The 15,301-nt window shown below is 42.3% G+C and overlaps 1 long non-coding RNA gene across 1 annotated transcript in view; it reads left to right on the plus strand.

Annotated features, from left to right (window-relative positions):
• LOC146789550 (uncharacterized) overlaps positions 1–15,301 on the plus strand; it is a 61,163-nt gene that overhangs the window by 1,575 nt on the left and 44,287 nt on the right. Inside the window, exon 2 of the long non-coding RNA XR_014969823.1 lies at positions 10,890–10,955. This is a non-coding gene — a long non-coding RNA (uncharacterized LOC146789550). The remainder of the gene's footprint in view (positions 1–10,889; positions 10,956–15,301) is intronic.

The following is a 15,301-nucleotide window of genomic DNA, read 5'->3' on the forward strand; positions in this document are numbered from 1 at the left end:
GGCTCTCCCCCAATTAAATGGAAAAAGTGGAAGGTGGTTTTTGAAAGATATGCCAGAGTATGTGGTCCGTCATTGAGTGCTGAAAGACGGTCAGCTCTTTTACTCCACTGTTTGGGTTCAGAGGGCCAAGATGTGTTTGATAATTTGCCAGATCTATCACCAGAAGAAGCAAGAGGTTTAAATGATTACGAAATCTGTATCAAAAAACTTGATAAACATTATTTGCCCAAGGTCAGCACTATACTGGAAAGGTATCAGTTTGCAAAGAGAATGCAGACCATTGATGAATCAATTGAAGATTATATAACTCAGTTGAGGAAACTTGCCTCTTCATGCAAGTTTGATACTTTAACTGATGAACGTATCAGAGATCAATTTATGTTTGGGTGCAACATGGAAAAGGTTAGAGAAGAGTTATGGTTGAGGGATGAACCGTCGCTAGATGAAGTGTTGAGTGTTGCAAAACGCATAGAACACTCTTTGAAATGTGTTGCGGTGATTAAGAAAGATGCTGAAAAAGGGGCCAAGGTTGTGGTGATAAAGATTAAAACAGAAAGAAATGATTCTAATACTAAAACTCATTCAGACAAAGTAGGGTTAGAAAGAAAATGTTATAGATGTGGCAAAACGGACCATCTGGCTAATGATAGAAAGTGTCCGGCTCTTAGTCAAACATGCTCAAAGTGTAAGTTGAAGGGACATTTCACTGCTTTTTGTAAAACTAAACTTAAGACAAAGGTCAAAGAGGTAGAAATTTACCAAGGTAGTGATTTTGAGAATCAAATTTGTGAGCAAATTGTGGTGCAGGTGGAGGGTGAAAACATGAAAAAGACAGGACCCTATGATGAAATTATGGTGGAAGGAGAATGTACGAAGGTATTATTTGATTCCGGTGCGAAGATCACCATAGTATCAAATGATTTTTATACTTCTAAACTGAAAGGAAAGGTTACTCTTACTAAACCAGACATTATACCTTTAGCGTATGGGGGAGAACCAATAAAGTTGCATGGTTATTTTAATGGGCTGGTAGAGTATAAGGATCGATTGATCAATGGGAAAATTTATGTTTCAAAGCGTGGGGACAGCATTATTAGTTGGCTGCATCAAGGGGATTTAGGTGTGTATCTTGACCCAAATGCAGATTTTCCTATACAATTGAGAGAAAGGATTCAATCTGTGGAAAAGAACGCAAATGAAATGTATGCTCACATGCTTGAATCAGAATTTCCTAATGTATTTAGCGAAACCTTGGGATGCCTGGAAGGGTACAAGCACAAAATACTGTTAAAATCTAATGCAATTCCAACACAATGTAAAGTGAGGAATGTTCCTCTATCAGTTAGGGATGACATGAAAATGGAAATTGAGAAATTGAGCAAAGGTGGGATCATTGAGGAAGTAGAAGATTCGGAATGGCTTGCTCCAGTTGTCGCTGCACGCAAACCAAATGGCAGTTTGCGTTTGTGCATTGACTTGAGACAACTAAATAAGAGTGTTGTGGTGGACAGATACCCTTTGCCCAACATTACTGAATTATTAACATTACTTGATGGGGCACAGATTTTTAGTACGATAGATTTAACATCGGCGTATCACCAAATTGAGCTTGATGAGTCGTCTCGAGATTGTACCTCGTTTATTACTCCATTTGGTACTTTTAGATTTAGAAGAATGCCTTTCGGGTTGGTGTCTGCATCCTCAGTATTTCAAAGGGTAATGGAAAGAGTATTAAAGAATCTCCCTGGTGTGTGTGTCTACCAAGACGATATATTGGTCTTTGCTAAAAATGATAGGGAACATGATTGTAGGTTGAGAGCTGTGTTAAAGGCATTGAGTGAGCACAATCTCACTATTAAAGTGGAAAAATGCACATTTGGATCCAACACCATTAATTATCTAGGCCATAGCATCTCAGGGGAAGGTGTGAAGCCAAAGTCAGAATTGGTTGAAACAATTACAAATATGAGTTCTCCCACCAATAAGTCTGAGCTTATGAAATTTTTGGGCATGATTGAATATTATGCGAAGTTCATCAAGGGCTTTGCCTTAGCAACTGTTAATATGAGAAGGTTATTACGAAAGGGTGAGGAGTATTTGTGGTCAGGTAAATGTGAGGATGAGTTCGTGGCCATGAAGGAAAAGTTGGGATTAGCTCCTTCGTTGAAGAGTTTCAATCCTTCTGGGAAATCCATTTTGGTTACAGATGCGAGTGAGAAGGGATTGGGAGCTGTATTGAAGCAGAGTGGTGTTGATGGAATGAAAACTATCATGTTTCTGTCTAGAAGTCTTAGAGATCCAGAAACTCGATATTCAGTTGTGGAGAGGGAAGCTCTGGCAGTGTTTTGGGCGGTAAAAAAACTCAAGAAGTTTCTGTGGGGTGTAGATTTTGAGGTCCATACAGATCATAAGCCTTTAGTTGAGATTTTCAGTAAGAAAGGTTTGGATCTAGTTTCTAGTAGAATTACCAAGTGGGTGATTGGCTTACAGGAATATAATTTCATGATCAAGTATATTCCAGGCATTGAAAATGGGGTAGCGGATGTTCTCTCGCGTTTGGTGCCTTCTGTCGGTTTCTGTGAGGACAATCCTGTGTATGATGAGGATGATGAAATTGTTTGTGTTGTAGACCAGGTTATCATATCGGAGGACAAGTGGTTGGATGAAATTAAGAAAGATTCAACTTTGTGTGAGGTTATGTCTTTGTTAAAGGCAGGGTGGTGTTCCAACAAAAATGTATCAGAAGATGTAAGATGTTTTTGGGGGGTAAGAAATGAATTGTCTGTGGATAACAATCTCTTGTTTAGGGGAACAAGATTGATTCCTCCCATTAGTTTAAGAAGGGAATTGGTGGACTCAGTACATGTGGCTCATTCAGGTTTATCTAAGTGTAAAGAAAGATTGCGTTTGTCTTATTGGTGGCCAGGTATGGACAGAATGATTGAGCGGATCATTAGGGATTGTGTGTCATGTGCCATAAGTGATAAATCAAAGTGTACACATGAACAACCTTTGGTATTAAGGAAACGTCCTAATGGTCCTTGGCAGGAAATCGCTTTGGATATAGTTGGTCCCATTCATGGGAAGGAATCTCAAACATTCTTACTAGTGGTCATAGACATGTACTCTAGGTGGCCTGAAGTATTTTTTTTGTCACATGTCAACACAGGTTGTATAATTGAATGTTTGAAGTCTCTGTTTGCCAGGGAAGGTTTGCCTGTTTCCATTCTATCGGATAATGGTGTTCAGTTAATCTCAAGAGAAATGGAACAATTTTTGTCCTCTAAGGGTGTTGTCCATAAAACCTCTGCTCTCTATCATCCAGAGACGAATGGGATGGTAGAGAGATTTAACAGAGTTGTTAAGGAGACTATTGCCTTAGCGAAGAGTGTTGGGTTAGACTGGAAAAAAGAGGTTGTTGCAAAAATTGAGGAATATAGGTTGGCTCCACATGCAACTACAGGGAAAACTCCTTTCTTACTGTTTCGGGGTAGACTTCCCAACACATGTGTTGAACCATTTTGGGTTAATAAATACGAAATGCAAAAAGGAAAAGAAAAAGAATGTGATGGGGAGAAGATGTTGAGAGTTGAAGAGGAAAAAGGGAGAATAAGAAAAGAGTATTTTGATAGAAGACATGCTGTGAAGAAGACTGTGGTGCATGTTGGGGATTGGGTCAGGATTAAACGTCCTGGTGTACTAGGCGGCTCCATGTCCAAGTACATGAAACCAATTAAGGTGATTAAGATTTTTAACAATGCGATTCAAACCCAAGATCATCGCATTTGGAATTTAAATAGAGTAGCGGTGTGTAGGGGAAAATTGGAATGTGGTGGTGACACTGTGTATAAGGGGAATGATAACATCTCTTCACATGATAGTTGTGGAGTGGGTGAGAAATTAAGTTGTTCAAGGAAATCTACCAGGGTGGTTGTGAAGCCTAGCTACTTGGCTGATTTCGTTTAATTTATTATACATGACATTTATTAGGATTGTATATTGTATGTAAAATTGTATTGTTCAAAGAGTGTTTTCCACTGTGGTTGTGAAGCCTATTTACTTGGCAGTCTTCATTTTATTTAATGCATATGATGTTTATTAAGATTGTATATTAAGATTGCTTATTGTTGTTTTGTATTTGGGGAAGGGAGATGTGTGGTATCTCATGTAAGGTGATGTTGGAGAGCTAGAGTTCTCATGACATCACTGTCTGATGTCATGGACTGTTCTGTGTCACAATGTTCTAGAGATGTTCAGTTATTAATCTGATGGCTGGTGGTTGGATGAAATCTTCCTTACTACAATAAATCTTATGATTTATATCAACCTTTGATCCTGTTCTTATTCAAGATACTTCACATACACGCTTCACGTTTGCTACCATTGACATGTCACCTAGTGTCAATGTGATGAGCTCTTAGTTGCGCTTATGCAGGAAGTGTCCCTTATACCTGTCAAGTCGTCTTGACTCAGGGTTGGCAGCAAATGGAGTAGTTTGGCAGGTTGCTTGATAATTCTTGTTTCTTTGGCCGATTTTTCACACGTTATGCAGATTACCAATTTCTTTCAACATTCATTAGGTTTACAATTCTTTCACAAAGCAGGTTTCTTTAGGCTTACAGGACAACAGAGGTGTCCAGTTTCTTTTCCAATTTTCCTCGCGAATTTCTTCCTGCTTTTTTTTATATTTAAAATAACTTGCGGCAGTTTTCTTCTTTTCTTGGTGATTCTGTCGGTTTCTTCTTATTTTGGAAGAAAACTTCATCCATTCAGCAGGTTTCTTTTAGATTTGCGGCATACCAGATGTATCTTGTTTACTTTTACAGTTACTTTCAGCCGCAGATGGATGACAAGGTGTTTTGGGTTCTTGATGCGAAGTGTTTCTCGTGCTGCGCTGTGCTTCTGCCTTGGTCTGGTCAGTCAATTTGTCACCAAAATGTTGTAAGTAGATTAGATAGGCATCAGGACACGTCTTCAGGTTGTAAGATAGATTTATTAAGATAGCACAGCAGAGATAAAGCACTTCGCAAGCTGACCAGACCATCAACTGCCAAGACTAGAACATTCACATACCAGATAGAACACTCATAGGTAGTGAGAGAGGTTGAGGAGACATAAACACAAAGAATGGACTACTGACCCCAAGTAGCCATAACCAAGCAAGCACATATATACAACAGTTTGTATTCCATTTTGCCAGTGGACATGAGCAGAGATGCTGGAGTCATGTAAGGTGTGGCTGGAAGTAAATCACAGTGCATATGCACTTTTTAGAGCTAACGATGGTGAGCACCGGCATGATCCTGGCTATTTAAAGCTGGTGTTATTACGTTCGAGGATTTTTAGATTTCTTTTCTGTTGACGTTGTTGGGGTTTGTTTTCCGCTTTGCCAGCAGACATGGGCAGAGATGCTAAAGTCATGTAAGGTGTGGCTGGAAGTAAATTGCTGTGCATATGCATTTGTTTCGCCTCCAGCTTTTTAGAGCTAACCAATGGTAAGAACTGGCAGGACCCGGGCCAATTAAAGCGGGTGTTATTAAAAAATACATTAGAGCAATTTTAGTTTCTTTTTCTTTTGACATTGTCGGGGTTTGTTTTCCTTTTTGCCAGCGGACATTAGCAGAGATGCTGGAGTCATGTAAGGTGGGGCTGGAAGTAAATCGCAGTGCATATGCACTTTTTAGAGCTAACTACGGTGAGCACTGGCAGGGCCCAGGCAAATTAAAGCTGGTGTTATTAAAAAATACTTTAGAACATTTTTAGTTTCCTTTTCTGTTGACGTTGTCGGGTTTGTTTTCTGTTTTACCAGCAGACATGGAGAGAGATGCTGGAGTCATGTAAGGTGTGGCTGGAAGTAAATCGCAGTGCATATGCACTTGTTTCGGCACCAGCTCTTTAGAGCTAACGATGGGGAGCACCGTCAGGACCCAGGCCAATTAAATCAGGTGTTATTAAAAAATATGTTAGAGCATGTTTAGTTTCTTAGTCTGTTGACGTTGTTGGGGTTTGTTTTCCGTTTTGCCAGCGGACATGGGCAGAGATGCTGGAGTCATGTAAGGTGTGGCTGGAAGTAAATTATAGTGCATATGCAGTTGTTTCGGCACCAGCTTTTTAGAGCTAACAATGGTGAGCACCGGCAGGACCTGGCCCAATTAAAGCTGTGTCTTTTGGTGTGATTAATACAACTATACCAAACAGTCAAATTTAAAAATAATATTAAAAACCCACGGAGCATTTTTTTAAACTAATATTAAGCATTGCGTGTTATTAAAAAATACGGTAGGTCATTCATTTTTTCCTTTTCTGTTGACGTTGTTGGGGTTTGTTTTCCGTTTTGCTACCACTGCTTTTTAATACTTTCACTGCTCTTTAATACTATTTATATACTAAACTCCAATATATGGTGAGGTCTATTGGCACTGCCAATGCTTGTTTTATATAGTGGTTGGATTTGGCCCTCTCTGCAGGGTATCCATAAATGTTTTGCCTTCACATTTCCTATTTTTACTTAATTCGTTTTTGCTGGCCTTAGAACTATGTGCATTTAACCACTGCTAACAAGAGCAAATGTGCTTGTGCACACTCCCTAAAACATGATAAAATTGGCTTATACCTGATTGGCATCTTTAATTTACTCATAAGCCCCTAGTAAAGAGGTGTACCCAGGGTTGGTAAAATAAATGATACTAATGCCTGCAGCACTTATTCTGCCACCCACTTAAGTAACCCTATAAAACATGTCTCGTTGCCTTCAATTGCTGCATGTTAGCATTTTTTAACTACCAATTTGACTTAACAATATAATATCCTTGCAAAGCCTAAAACTCCCCTTTTACACATATAAGTTATACTTGTACTTTAGGTCTAGGGTGGCAAAAGACTGGTGTGAAGTTCTTTGTGAGTGTGCTGGAGGTAGCTCATTCGAAATGTAAGTGGGACAGGGAACAGCTTCACCCCACCCATCCTGGCAGAATCATGACGCATCCTCCCCACAATTAGTCTCCCTTAGTCTCACTGTCTGGTATAGATTCACAAAGGCCAACTGCCAACTAGTCATAGTCATATGACCCAGGCACCAAATGGTTAGGTCGAAAAAATGCCAACTTTCCAAAAGTAAAAGGCACACAGATAATGGACAGAATGCAGAGTCAATAGATCTGGGTTAAATCATCGTACTTTTGCTCACTGTGCCACCCCAGTTTAGACCCAGCCATATGCAAATCAGTCTTGACCCTGTGCCTCAGGGGAACAGTCCAGACCGAACTGCCAAGCCAGTTCCTACTTGGACCGGAAACAGGCATCCTGGGACCGGTTTCAGAGCATCACCCCTCATCAGCCAGGCTAGCTTGAACCCAGTGGCACAATGAGCCCGGGACCTATGTCTGGGCATACCCGTCGCACTTAGGGCAAGAAAGCAAAAGGCACACAGATGATGGACGGAATGCAGAGAAAATCAAACATTCTCCCCCAGTCAATAGATCTGGGTTAAATACATTGTTCTTTTGCTCACCATGCAACCCCAGTTTAGACAAAGCCATATGCAAATCAGTCTTGATCCTGTGCCTCAAGGGAACAGTCCAGTCCGAATTGCCAAGCCAGGTCCACCCTGGACTGGAAACAAATATCCTGGGACCTGTTTCGGGGCATCACCCTTCATCAGCCAGGCTAGCTTGAATCCAGTGGCTCAGTGAGCCTGGGACCCACTCCTGGGCATACCAGGCGCACTTAGGGCGAGAAAGCAAAAGACACACAGATGATGGACGGAATGCAGAGCAAATCAAACATTCTCCCCAAATCAATAGATCTGGGTTAAATCTATCGTTCTTTTGCTCACCATGCCATCCCAGTTTAGACCCAGCCATATGCAAATCAGGCTTGACTCTGTGCCTCAAGGGAACAGTCCAGACCGAACTGCCAAGCCAGGTCCCCTGTGGGCCGGAAACAGGTATTCTGGGATGGGTTTTGGGGCATCACCCCTCATCAGCCAGGCTAGCTTGAATCCAGTGGCACAGTGAGCCTAGGTCCCACGTCTGGGCATACCCGACGTACTTAGGGCGAGAAAGCAAAAGACACACAGTTGATGGACAGAATGCATAGCTAATAAAACATTCTCACCCCAGTCAATAGATCTGGGTTAAATCCATTGTTCTTTTGCTCACCATGCCACTCAAGTTTAGACCCAGCCGTATGCAAATCTGTCTTGACCCTGTATCTCAAGGGAAGAGTCCAGACCGAACTGCCAAGCCAGGTCCTCCTCACTAAAAGTGGCATTTTCAGAATTGTGTCATAAAATCAACCTTCACCACTAAAGAGGAATTTAGATCACAATTCTTTTGAGACCAAACATGACATTTCCACATGTTCTCAATCACAAGTTAGCACTAATTAAATGTAATAAGGGTAACCCAATGTTATCCTAGGGGATAGGTTGGCCTAACTAGAGAAAAATAAATGTAGGGGTTTTCACTACTAGAACATGTACAAATTAAAAGTAAATGTACAACTTTTTGAATACCCTGTACATTGCCCTATGAGCTATTCAAGCCCTACTCTGGGGGGACTTATATGTATTAAAAAGGGATGTTTAGGCTTGTCACAAGGTTTATTTTGCCAGGTTGAATTGGCAGTTTAAAATTGCACACAGGCTGCAATGGCAGACCTGAGAAAGGTTTAAAAGGGCTGCTTAAGTGGGTGGCAGGTAAGTACTGCAGGCCCAGTAGTAGTATTTAGTTTACAGGTACATTTATTACAACTTTACTAGGGAAATGCTAATTAAATTAAATGTGTCAATTTCCATATAAGCCAATTTTAACATGTTTAAAGGAGTAAGCACTTTAGCATTGGTTAGCAAGGGTAGAGTGCACAGAGTACTACGGCCAACAAAAATGACTGTCTACAAACAGGAAGCAAAATGTTTGGTAGAAGACCACAACAAAGGCTGTCAGGTCTAACAAACCAGTATATACCCTGCACAAGAAAAAGTGGAAAAGAATAAACCTTGTTGGCTAAGACATTATTGATCAGGCCAAGGTTCCAACATTTTAGTTTCTGCCCCCAAGAGCAATATGATGAAAATATGCATCTGTGTTCACAGGTGTTCTTCCAAACATGGTCGTTGAGAGAGTGAGAGACAACAGAGCCCTAACATCAATGACATGATTACTTGCCTTGATGAGCCTTGCAGATTTTTCATGTTAGATCTCTATAAAGGATTCTGTCTTTGGTTTCACATCAGCACACATTGCAACGTACACAATGCCCTGCATTTCCGGGGTACTGTTTGCTGGTCTTCCCAGCACCGTAGTTGGCCCACGACCATGCGGTTGGCCTGAACTGTTGGATTTGTTGTTCATGACACCGTGAGAGCCGTGGATGCAGTTATCAACTTCAATGAACTGTATTTTAAACTTATTATAGCAAAATTTGTATCTTGAGTACTGTACGTTGGATTTTTATCATTTTGGTCTTGTTTTACACAGATAAATATTGGCTATTTTGCTAAAACTGGTGTTGTGTTTTCACTATGTTACTGTATGTTATGTGCAAAGGCTTTACACATTGCCTCTGAGATAAGTCTGACTGCTTGTGTCAAGCTACCAAGGGGGTGAAGCAGGGGCTATTTTAGGTGTGTTGAAGCAGGGGCTATTTTAGGTGTGTAACTCCCTTGTCCTGACTAGAAGGAAGGGTCCCTACTTGGACAGGGTACAAACCTGCCAACTAGAGACCTCCATTTCCAACAGGTGCCAAACCATAGAAACCATTGGGACTAAATTTGCTTTGCATTAAAATGTGGTTGATATACCTGATAAAGTATGGCTTTAAGTTTTTACATAGGCCTGGGGAGCAGTACAAGTACCTCAGAGAACAATGCAAGACTACACTTTTTGAAATGGTGGAACAGTCCTTATCACCTGAGGGATGGATGCCATGCTATGCAGCACTGAAGGCACATTAACAATGCTAGGACATGCCCAGCTGGCATGGCTCATGAAGAATTGGTGCAATTTAAGCAAAAAATTAAGAATTTTAAGAAACACCAAATGAATAGAATTGAAAAAACTTGCCTAGTTATTTTGAAATCTTCACCATTGACATTGGCAGCCAAGAGATTGCACCTAGGAACGTATGGTTCCTGAGGCTCTCAGCAGTTGTTGGTGACCTTATATGTATAGTGCAGATGTCATAGATGAGTCAAGTGTTTTCCGCTGTGCCTGCTACAGCGTTGCCTGTCCTTGATGACGGGGTTGCAGCCTGGTACACTCCCATCACTCACCATCTAAAATCCCCCATTCTACAGTGATGAAGTTCATTAATTTGCAACATACCAAAGGCTGTTTCAATTCATCACACAAGAAAGCAATTCAGTGAGTGAAAATCACCAAAAGTTCGATTGGTCAAACATTATTCTAGGTCTCTAGGCATTATGGCAATTGGCTGCCTCGTACTACTGGGAACTGTTCTGCAGAGTTGGGCAAACTACGCAATCATGCCCTTCCTCAGATGGAACTGAAGCACCCAAAGACCAAGCTTTTTTGCAGCTACAAATTGCAATCCAAATTCCTAAATGAAGGATCCTGCTGACCTCAAGTGCCATGTGTCAGAGACAATACAGTAAAAAAGGCAACTTTTCCCTTTCCCTCTTAGTGAATGATAATGTTGGCATGACTGGTGCTCTTTAATGAGCTATGCCATTTACTTCAGAAATCACCACAGTCTGTTTGAGAACCATAATACTGCATCAGCAGAGAACATTGGCAAGGAGAACACACAGTACTGCCTATACCCCCTACTAGAAACACTCTTGTGTTTTTTCTTAAGATCCATTCGATGACCTAAGCAAATGTGAATCTCTAAACTTATTTTTGAGGGCAGTTACTTTCATATTTTAGATTGGCTGAAATGATTAAGGAGAGGATGGAACAAGATTCCAAAGCTCATGTCGCTGAAGTGGAAAGGTAAGTGGAAGAGTTAATAGAAGGATTGGTAGATAACTTGTGAAATAGGAAGGAGAAGGCCGGTGTGACGAGATTGACAGAATAAAGAAAAATAAAGAGAAATATGTGAATCACAAATAAGATGTTTGCCATCATCTTTTGAGTAGATTGTGACGCCACATAAATTAACGAATGACGCTCGTTTGTTAGGGAGCTTTTACTGGCTAAACTAAGACAGGAAGATTTTGCCCATTCAACATGTAATAATTTGCTCTCAAAGGGGAGCTTAAAAAACACTTTGTGTTGAAATTACTTATGTGTATGTACTAGGTGAGAACCTCCAGCGTTGCCTCATAAATATGACAAGCACACTGAACACAGAGGGATTTACTTTTGTCCTCCTTTTTAAGGTGTGGTCGTGCATATGGACAAAAATGTGGCCATGTTCCAATACTCAATTAACCGTGATTCCTTTAGACCTTTAGTAGTGCTATGGGATGTAGGCATATCAGTGGGGTGATTAGTCCAGACTAGAGGCACCTGGGCTAGATTTTAGTAAAATAATGTAATGCCTGCACCAATCTGTATCTTTTAGGATTAGCAAAGACACCTACTTTACCAGAAAGAAATGGACATTAAAACTGATTCTCTTATTCCAAGGTTGCCTACCCTTAAACAAATTAAAACAAGCTGACCTTTGTGGGCAGGAAATAAAATCCTATTTGTCAATGCACACCTTCACATTTCATGGCCACTAGGTGACCTGAAACCAAAAAGTCAGAACTCCATTGTCCTGTGACTCACTCTCCTACATCTACAAAACACAAAACCTGGGATTTACAGTTATAAATCACCTCAGTAATGTCAGATGTTTCAGCTAATGTGGGTGCAGATCCTATACTGACTATATAAAAAACACATGCTTCTTTATGTCATGGCACAAACAACATACCACTAACGTTCACCCCTACATCTCTAGTATATTTCAAAAATACTAAAAAAATGAAAAATCTATCAACTCATGTTTGTTCACTTCAAACCTAGCCATTAGAGTGAAGTAATAGCATTTGCTTTTCATTGATTGCTCTCCATATCAGGTTCCCATTGAGGACATTTAGGGAGCGTTGCAACACTGCTAGGCAGGGAATGAGCAAGATTTGGTTTGTGGCTTCACACAGAATGGCACACAACAGGGATAAATGTCCGGCTCATCTTTGGTGAAGGTGAAAAAATTCTTGATTTTAGGTTTGGTGACCTGGTGGCTGGGAGCGTTTGCAGTGGTCATTTTTCTGCCAGGCCTTAGTTAGTGGTTAGTGTCTGTTTCCGGTGAGGGACAGTTATATCAGATTGTTGCCTACCTTAGGTTGGCGCACCATCTGGTGCTGGAGGCATTGCAGCTTCTGAGCGAGGCCGGGCGGATGGACCTCGTCATTGCGGAGGCGGTGGGGCTGGCGCGGCCTGTGCAGTAGGCGTCGGCCGGTGTAGCTGCCACTGTGGCTGCCTGTACCTTGCCCAAACGGCAAATATCCACCCCGGTGAGTGAACGGGCCGCTCACATGTCAGAAGAGCGGCCCCGGGGGCATCTGTCGTGATTGAGGGTGGGGAAGGCTGTGAGGTGGTTTGGGCAGGGGGCGGGACCTCGGCGACTCGGCGCGAGCCTCTGGAATCGGGAGGTAAGCCTGGGAAGAAGAGAGAATCGGACTCAGCAGAGCCTGGGAGGCCTCCTTTGGCCTCCGGGGCAGCCAGGAATGCGGGCTCTGAGCCCGCGGTAGGCTAGAGGGGTATCGGGGGTAGGGCACGGCGGGTGAAGGGGTAAGAAGGCCCTCATTGTGATGGAACCTGGGGCACCCTGCATTACTAGAACGCATGCAGTTAAAGGCCCCGCTCCCGTGGATAGCTTGAAGAGGAGCGGGGCGGGCCGCAGTGCAGAGGGCGGCGTGAGGGATGTCATCTCCCCGGAGCCTGCGTGGCATGCACCGGGTGCTAGAAAGGGCGCTCGGGATGCCCCTCCTGCACAAATCATAAGGACATTCGTTTTGAGTCAGTGGACTTTTTTAGAGATGACAGTGTGAACTTGTCAAGACTAGGCATGGATTTATATTTATTGGAGATCAGGGAGCTTTTGTCCAAGTGCCTGAACGTGCAGAGGCATTTCACATAAAGACATAGGGGGGGTGGCAGAAAGGTGGGGTAGATTCTCTCAGCCCACTTTCTGGGTGGCTGGCGTTATTGAAAGTTTGCCTTGGCTGGCAGAAGTTTTTTGGTCATTGTTGAAGGTGGGTTTATCAACAGGGAAAGGGTAGGCAGGGTATTTTAAGTTTAGTTAGACAAGTTTGCAGTGTTTACTGTTGTAGAGAGGCAGGCAGAGGATGTTGGTTAACTGAAGTGTAGAATTATTGGGGATAATTTTACCGCAATGCTTTGTATTGTCGTGTAAATTGTAATGTCATGGTGGGGGCGGGTTCAGGGGATCATATGGGCGGGGCGGGGTCAGGGGTCTGGTATTTGGATGTATTAGTCAGGCTCTAAGTTTTGTAAGGCAATTGCATGGGATGTTTATTGTAATGTGCACCTGTTTCAATAAAGTGGCCTTTTACACACAAAATGGTCTTTTTTGGTCTGCTTCTCCCTCCCAAGTTCATGCACTTAGCTCCACTTGAGACAGTGGCATAGCTAGCCCTTGTGCCACCTGTGATTGTTACTGCTACTGGTTTTGCTGCCCAGTGGCCACGTGAAAGAGTGGGGTGGGGGGTTCTGGCGGTTTGTTGTGCGTTGCCGCCGGCATTGGGTGCATGAAAGAGCGGGGGAGCGGCCACCCCCAAAACTTGTGGTGCCTGGGGCGGACCGCACCCCCCTTGCTATACCACTGACGAGGCAGTTTGTGAAGTAGATACACCCCATGAGAGCATGTACTGTGTAGCATGCAAATGTGACTGACACTTTCCTCTCTAAATATCACCTACTACAACCATGTGCATTTTTGTATGAAATTAATCTCCAGAATATGAGCTTTTTACTCGTGGGTTAAAAAGTTCAGTCCTTATGGCAGAAACGCTTGCAAATGAACAGATACACTTATTAAAAACACATTTGTGCCTATTGCAAGAAAAACGGCACATGTAGACCCAACTAACAGAAACACAGTTCCTGGATCGCACCAATCTGCCTACAACAACGCACTAAGGAAATGGGGTTGGCAGTTCCTAAGGCACTAGAGCAGGGTGTGGCTCAATAGTACAAAGTTCTGTAAATCCGTGAATACTGAAATCCAAAAATATATGTAAATTATTTACCATATCATCGCACCTTGCACAGGAATTGTTGCACCCAACATTTTCCTTATGAGTCTGCATCGTTAATCTTCTGTATTTATTAATGTTATCTGTTGCGTGCATAAATATACATCATAAATATCTATCTTGCCCCAAAATTGGAAATCGTAGATCATACTAACTCAGTTGGCATACACACCATTCCTTGTCTTTTCACAAATCAGCGCAGAGTTCTAATGCGTCTGCAAAATCGAGCAGCTATATTTTGATTGCTGCTATGCGACCCCTTTCATTAATGATTTAAATGCAATTAAGATCACAATGGCCGTATCTGCACACCTTCCATATTAACAGGCAGTTCAACACACAGCTCTTCCTCTGTATGGAAGAATCCACGCAGCTGACTCTGGTGATGTTCACAGAGGCACCTGCAGTCTCCGCATGGAAACAGTACAGAGCACAAGTCCGGACTGGGAACCAAAGGCAGCACTGAAAAATAGTTTAATACCAGCCCAAGTCTGTGGGATGCAAGCAAGTACACTCAAGGAGACACTTTCAACGAAAATAACACTTTCTCACTCAGCCGGCTTTATGATATTGCGTGTTTCGGACAAGGGGTGATAAGTTCCTGGGAAGTCACTGCCAGCCTTCAATCAGTCACTCGAAGTGATATGCTTTCTTAGCTCTCTCCCGGGCAGCCGTAGTCAAGAGTACAGGCCACTTTCACTGAGGCCCCGTCCAGACTTTCCTTGGTCCGTTCATATTTGCGGGAGGCCTGTTGCTGAAGATGCAAGAAAGTAAATCTCTGAAAACTGTTAAGTTTCAGCTTCGGTCAATTGAGCCTGACAAATTGGTGCCTGCATGATTTTCATTGTTGAGTGCACCGCTATGGTGTGCCAAACTTACTTTATTTGGACTAATTAGAGTTGGGAGACAAATTGCACCATCATTTGTTGAAAACATCACGTCATGAGGATCTTTAAGAAAGGAATATTTTGACATGTTTTTAGTGTAAGAGGCGAGGTTAGCCATTGAATTTCCTGGCCATTTTTGTTTTTAGGTAGAGCCTAGAGTCAGCGCGCATGCTCTGCTCTG

Source organism: Triturus cristatus, chromosome 10 (assembly GCF_964204655.1).
Source record: "Triturus cristatus chromosome 10, aTriCri1.1, whole genome shotgun sequence".
In the NCBI taxonomy this organism is placed as follows: domain Eukaryota; kingdom Metazoa; phylum Chordata; class Amphibia; order Caudata; family Salamandridae; genus Triturus; species Triturus cristatus.